Source organism: Microtus ochrogaster, chromosome 4 (assembly GCF_000317375.1).
Source record: "Microtus ochrogaster isolate Prairie Vole_2 chromosome 4, MicOch1.0, whole genome shotgun sequence".
Classification (NCBI taxonomy): domain Eukaryota; kingdom Metazoa; phylum Chordata; class Mammalia; order Rodentia; family Cricetidae; genus Microtus; species Microtus ochrogaster.
The window spans coordinates 73,797,454-73,804,590 of NC_022011.1; positions in this window are offsets into that span (position 1 = coordinate 73,797,454).

Here is a 7,137-nt window from a genome sequence, read left to right on the forward strand (position 1 = left end):
TAAGAGAATATACTGTTTCACCATTTTATGAACACCATGATGAGAAGTGTTCATTGAACACTTTCCAGGGCCTGACACTTTTTTGTTGTTGTTGTTGTTTTTTTTCGAGACAAGGTTTCTCTTTAGCTTTGGAGCCTGTCCTGGAACTAGCTCTTGTAGACCAGGCTGGCCTCGAACTCACTTTTATAAGCATTTTACTATTGCCATCTTATTCCACCCTCAGATCTTACTGCCTTTATTGTCACACAGGAGAAAGCACATGGGCATGGGATATTTAAGCAGCTTTTGAAAGTTACACAGCTTGGTGTAGAAGGGACCCAAAACTATGTACTCGGTAAGAAAATTGACTGATCCATGCTAAGGTTTAGCTGGAGAGTTTTTGGGGTCCATGACTGTGATGTGTAATTAAGACTAGACCTGGAAGATGAATAAAAACAGAAGGAAGGTTTTGGATGAGCTGGTCAACTGGAAATTTTCATCAATTGAAACGTACATGCCCTAATGCGATCAAACGGGAAAGAAAAACCTTTTATTGGACAGCGTAGGTAGGTTTCAGCTAAGAAATAAGTCCTCGCTGACAAGGACAGGGGTAGATTCAAAGAAATGAGTGGGTAAGAGAGACAAAAAGCTGCCAATAGCTGGAGGCAGAGGAGAGCTGTCTTGAGTCGCATTGCAAATTCTTCATAAAAGAGTTGGAGAAATGGAAGTCCAAATTGACAAACTGAACATATGCATTGGTATTTTGTTCATTTAGAGTATAATACAGGGGAAATGGGGATCTATCAAGCAGCAATGAAGACAGTGGAAAAGGTATCATTGGACAATTGTGCAAAAGATAAACATCTCCCTGAGACACACTGAGAAAGGGACTATTTGGCCTGAAAGAAATGGGGAACTCCAGAACTGACCTGGCATTTACAGCAGAGGGTGGGAGGGTGAGATGGAGCTGAAAAGAGCATTAATTGGATACTATTATATAGACAGTTTTGCTTTTGTTAATCCATCCTCCAGCTCCATGACTTCATCAGTATCCTTAAATTTTCCATCCCCGTACAAGTGTGTTTCCATCTTAAGTTTCATATCTAAGGTATCTAGGTAAAAAGATAATTTTATTAAAACAGGACAAATTAAATTTCTAAGCATGAAAGAAAAAAAATGAATAAAACAAAGTTGAATATATGAAAAAAAACAAATCCAAAGGGGTAAAAACAACAACAAACAACTGTCAGATAATCCTAGGAATTGAAACAGGCAGTTTTAACCTCCTTTTTTTTAAATGAAACCTGGCTGACTCTTTTCAGTTATAGTAAGCCCAATCATTACCATCCTTTATATGCAAGGGTAATAGAAAATAAATTTAAAGGATTCTGAAAAATCTTCATGATGGATAATTTTGTGCATCAGTGGAATTGTTCTAAGGAAGGTTATGATAGCTGCTGAAACATTCCTTCTGTGTTTCTCCAGAAAAGTTTGCAGATAAATCCAGAGTGTGAACAACAATAAAAATCAATTCTTATCAAAGTGGGCAAAACTCATCTGATCTCTTGAGTCTGAAAAATCCAAAAAAAAAAAAAGAACAGCTCTATAAATCTATCTATCTATCTATCTATCTATCTATCTATCTATCTATCTATCTATCTATCTATCATCTATCTACTATTCATCTACCTATCAATCTATCAATCACTTATTTACCCATCTAACTATTAATCATCTTTTGTTCTCTATCTATTATCTATCTATGCATGCATTTATAAAACTATCCTTTTCTATTTACCTAGTCATTACCTATATATCTATCAAATATATCTACTTGTCTATCTTTTATCTATATTGTTGCTATACCTGTATCGCAAAGATGGATAGTGTAAGAAAGCTAAAACTTAGTAGTCTCCCCAGACCTTAACACAACTGACTCCATGATGGAAGTGTCATTCAGTCTGTAAAACTCAGGATATAGACAACACCACAAGATAAACAAATGAACAAAAACTAATCCTTCAAAATCCATAATGCTGGAAATGTATCTAGGTGTATTAACCTTGCCTTTTGGCTTCTATAAATTCTCCTTCTGGATAACTGTGCTTGTTAACTGAAGTATTCAACCAAGAATATGTTTTTGGTATGTGTGTGCTTAAAAACTTCACCTTCAGAAAGACTTAGGACCACATGAGGACTCAGAAAACCCAGTGTAGTTGAGCACCAAGTGTAGTCACCTTCTGGTTAATAAAGACTTTCCATTGTCGAAGCTGTCTTCTCTAGTAGATATTCTATAACAGATAGCATGACAGAAAAGACAAGTGACATAGAGAGTTCAAGAATTAAAAGTCAAAAGAAAGGATTTCAAGAAGTAATTCTAAGTCGATAAACACACACACACGCACACACACACACACACACCATCAATTCTTCCTGATCTCAAATGACATACAGTGTCCAATAGACTTTGGAAAAGAAAAAGAGAGAAATAGAAACATACAAATTATGAACAAGGAACACTAAAGGTGCTGAAGTCCTTGCTCAAATGCCCTGCTTTTATTGATGCCTTATTACACATTTAATACCAGCCCTTATTTTTAGGTAAGGTAACCTGCTTCTGGCAGAGGCAGAAAGATTACCAGATTGGGCCAGCTAGGAAGATCCAGGTCAAAGTGAGCTGCTATATTAACTATATTAAAAAACACTAGCCAAACATTTAGCCCCCAAATTCTAAACGATGATGATGGTGATGAAATCATTGAATGAATACTTAAAGCTAAATAAAATGTAGTGTAATTGACCACTCTTGGGGCTCAAGTGCAACTCAGTAGTCATTTACTTGCCTCATGTGCCCAAGGCCTGACTCCAATCTTTGGCATTGCAAAAATAAATAGATATATAAATAAGTCAGCAAATACAAATAAAACTGACCTTTTTAGCTCTTACATTTTCCCATTCTTCCTAGCCTCCCCAGATTTAATCATTTGCCTACATCCTTCAACATTCTCCTTTATTATCTTTATAGCTTCCTGTCTCTTTCCCCTACGCAGCTCCATCAGGCAAAATTTTATCTTTACTCACATGGCCAGGATTTAGCAACAACCACTTAGTTTTAAAATATGTACTTAATAAATACTCATGGCCAAATAACCGAGAGAAGGAAGGCAGAGAGTCAGAGCTGGGCCCTCGCTTCTAGTGGGTCCAGTTTCGACCAGACTAAAGGGGACACTTCCAGGCGGGGTTAGTAAATGGTCAGGTTTGTTTCTGAGATGCAATCAGATATCAGCCATTGTTATCCCACAGTGGTCATGTAATCCTGCGCTATTGCATCAGGGTGTCTTTCAATGTGGATTGCAGGGTTTAGATTCTAGGTGGAGCATTAGTAAGGGGAGACTTCACTGCAGCTATTTGGGTATTTTCCCCTGAGAAGAGAAGAAAGCGTACTAGCTATGTATTGGAAGTATCTCTTTTATGGATTAGTAAGGTGAGAATTATGCAAAGTCCATGTCTCCTTCTTATGACATTTTAATTGGTGAAATTCCAGCAAATGCACAGTCTAACAAACAATACTGCGATTCCAGCAGCTAGGACATTTAAATGTTGTAAGAGGCCCCTCCTTTGTTCCCGGCTGGTCAGCCTCGAAATAATCACACAAAACAACATATTATTTGCAATACTGTTTGGCCAATAGTTTAAGTATATTTCTGGCTATCTCATATCTTTAACTAATCCATCTCCACTAATTTGTGTATTACCGTGAGGCTGTGGCTTACCGGGTCAAGTTCCAGCATCTGTCTCTGGGGCTCCATGGCTTCTCTTCTGACTCTGCTTTCTTTCTCCCAGAATTCAGTTTAGCTTTCCCCACCTAGTTCTATTCTGCCCTGCCTTAGACTCAAAGCAGTTCTTTATTAATCAATGGTAATCACAACATACAGAGGGGGAATCCCACAAACCTTGGAAAGTCATTGTGTAGCTCAACACGTCAGAACTGTGGGATGACTTTTTTTTTTTTTTTTTTTTTTTTTTTTTTTTTTTAGGGCGTGATTTACCTTGATTGTAGTGTGGCTGCACCATGTGGAGCTAATGTTATGGTGTTGCAGAAGGCATCTTAGTGACCATCGGGACCCAAGTGGCTGTGGGAGTTTTGGGTTTTCCTCCCTTGCACTAAAACTTTAACACAGCTAAGGGCTTCCTTTCCCTATAGCTCCTCTTTTAGACTCATCCTAGTAAAGCATCCTGCCGGGGTCTCAGTTACAAAGAAAGATGGGGAAACAGTAGGGGAAAGAAAGGAAAAGTGGGAGGTCAAGGTCTTCATGGCCTACACAACTCTGGCATTGGTTTCTGTGTATTATGCTAGGACAGGAACTCCTACGGGAAGATCTCTGTGTAGCAGATAAAGGTATCTACAAATCCACTCAGCTCCCTGAAAGGGCTGTCTGTCAACCTAAGGCCTTCAGGAGTCCGGTACTGAATCAAGTATTCTTGGAAGTGAAGGCAGAGGGCCACAAACAATAATATTGTGATTTTTTAAAAAAGCGTCTGGAAAGATAGAACTCTCCCGGGGAAGAAAAACGGGTGAGGATTCCCTTAGAGGAGGATGTGGCACAATGTTAACTAGTGAATCTGCTGCAAACCATGGAGCCGCCCTGCGTCTCCACCCCAGGAGACAGGCCCGGAACAATCAGAAAAAAAAAAGAAGCAGGGCATATTGTTGTTAGTGGATGTCCCTGCTTTTCATACCATGTGTATTAGTTGCTTTACTCATTGCTGTGACCAAGCATCTTACAAAAAAGGGAAGTCTGAAGAGAAAGGGTTTATTCTATCTAATGGTTTAAGAGGAAACACAGTCCACCCTGGACAGGAGTGTGAAGGAGGTGGACACACTGATCCCTCCAAAGAAGGTAGAGAGGAATAATAGAGTTCAGGCTGATTTCTCCTCTTTATTCTTTCATGAGTTTGGACTCTAGCCTGTGGGGCGGTGCTATGCACATTTGTGGTGGATTTTCCCTCTTCAGTAAAACTCTCAGGATGTGCTCGCAGTAACACAACCCAAGGTACACCTTGTTAGTCCTGTCAAGGTAAATGGAGCTCAACAATTACTCAGTTCTGTTAATGACCAATTAGTCTGGTGATAATTGTCTCATACTTCAGCCCAATGCTGTAACTGAATGTTTTGAACCAACCCTCAGCAGTTCAGGAATTAAGGGGGAGCCATAGAGTCAGTGAACTAAGCACTCAATTTGACTTCTCTATTTGAGGAAATAAAACAGTTTTCTGTGGCTAAAGAATGAGACAAAGCTAAACTCTCTGGGGCTGGTGGAAAATACACACACACACACACATACACACAAAACTTGAATATCTTTCCATCATCTCCCTCATCCCCTTTATTACTTTTCTTCCCTTTATCTAGATGTATACCTTCTGTGTCTTTATTTTTTCCCTTATAGCTTATATGTCCCAACATAATCTTTCAAGCAATATAAAAGTTACAGTGTAGTTATTTTCAATTTTTAAGTGAATGATTACAATGAGTACAAGTAAAAAAAAAACATGTTTGCCATCTCCCTTACATGATTAAACATTTTATGTATTGCAGGTGAAAAACAAATTAATCCCAAGAACCTAATACATTCATGACCACGCAGCTTGTTATAGATTAACAGAGTAAGTAAACAAGGTATTTTCCTCAGCCGGTTCTTTAATTGGCAGGATGAATTTTTCAGTTACAAAGAAAAGATCAATCACTTCATTACTTATCTCAAAAGGTAATCTTATAAAAATCTTAAAAGAATCATGAATCTAAACTTTTATATATGGAAAACAGACAGCTCTACTTTAAATTGTCATGGTGCACAACCATTCATCAACAGCTGTTTTTATTGCTTTTATTACACTATACATTTATCTCTGCTCCCCTCCTTTACTCCCCTCTCCCCTTCTACCCTCTTCCACAACCTCCATGCTCCCAATTTACTCAAGAGATCTTGTCTTTTTTCTCCTTCCTATGTAGAGCCTTGTATGTCTCTCTTAAGGACCTCTTTGTTGTCTATGTTCTCTGGGGTTGTGGATTGTAGGCTGGTTTTTCTTTGCTTTATGACTAAAAGCCACTTATGAGTGAGTACATGTTGAACAACCTTAGCCATCCAGAGAAATGCAAATCAAAACAACCAGGAGATTCCATCTTACACCTGTGCTCAACTATGCTCATCAAGAGTTTTTTATATCAGGAAGCTAAAGGCAGAAATGGGTACAAGGAATTAATCATCACCTTTGATTACCTAGCAAAGAAGGATATGTCAACCAGCAATAGCCAGGCTGCCATTGTTCTGTTCCTTGACTTCAATGAGTCCCTCACTCAGCTATTAAGTGTGCCTCTAAACTTTAAATTGTTCCCCATGATTTTCTAATTCAAAGACATTAACAAAAACACATGTATTAACCTAACCTTAAGTCATTATGTAAAGCTTTGTTTTAACTAGGATGTATCCTGAAACCTGTGAACACCTCTCCTAACATTAAAACTAAAAGAACTTGAGCTAGTCTGCCTTCTGGGACTCAATTGTTTTCCTAAATCAGTAACCTACACCACAATCTTTATGGCTCCTCAAGAGAAACTCTTAAGTCCCAGCCGTGTGACACTTCCTTATTCTTATACTCATATCCTCTGCAGCCCCAGCTTTGTCAGGGGCAGGGGCAGCACTGGATCCTGTCTTTACCTATATTAATTTTCCCACTAAACTAACCTCTATTATTATCTCTTAGTATATTTATTAAAATAGTTCAATCAGCAAAATTCTAGTAAAACTAACACTATTGTTGTATAAAATTATTACTTCACTTAAACAGTAGAGCTTAGGAAGAAATCATCTTCATAAAACCCACCGGTTAAAAAATGCCCACTAGAACAGGATATTTCCATGAGCCAATCACACTACATTAAAGATAGTGGGAATCCCCCCCCCCCCCCACACACACATTTACATCATGCCAGATACTAGGGAAAGATGGCAGTGGCAAACATGTAAAGGCACGGTAGTAACAAGAAACATTCTGGAGCCGAATGCCTCAGGTCTTTGCCTATCTATCCATCATTCCTATTTACCCATCATGCCTTGCATTCTGGTGGGCCAAACTCCTGAAGTCAATTGCCACCTG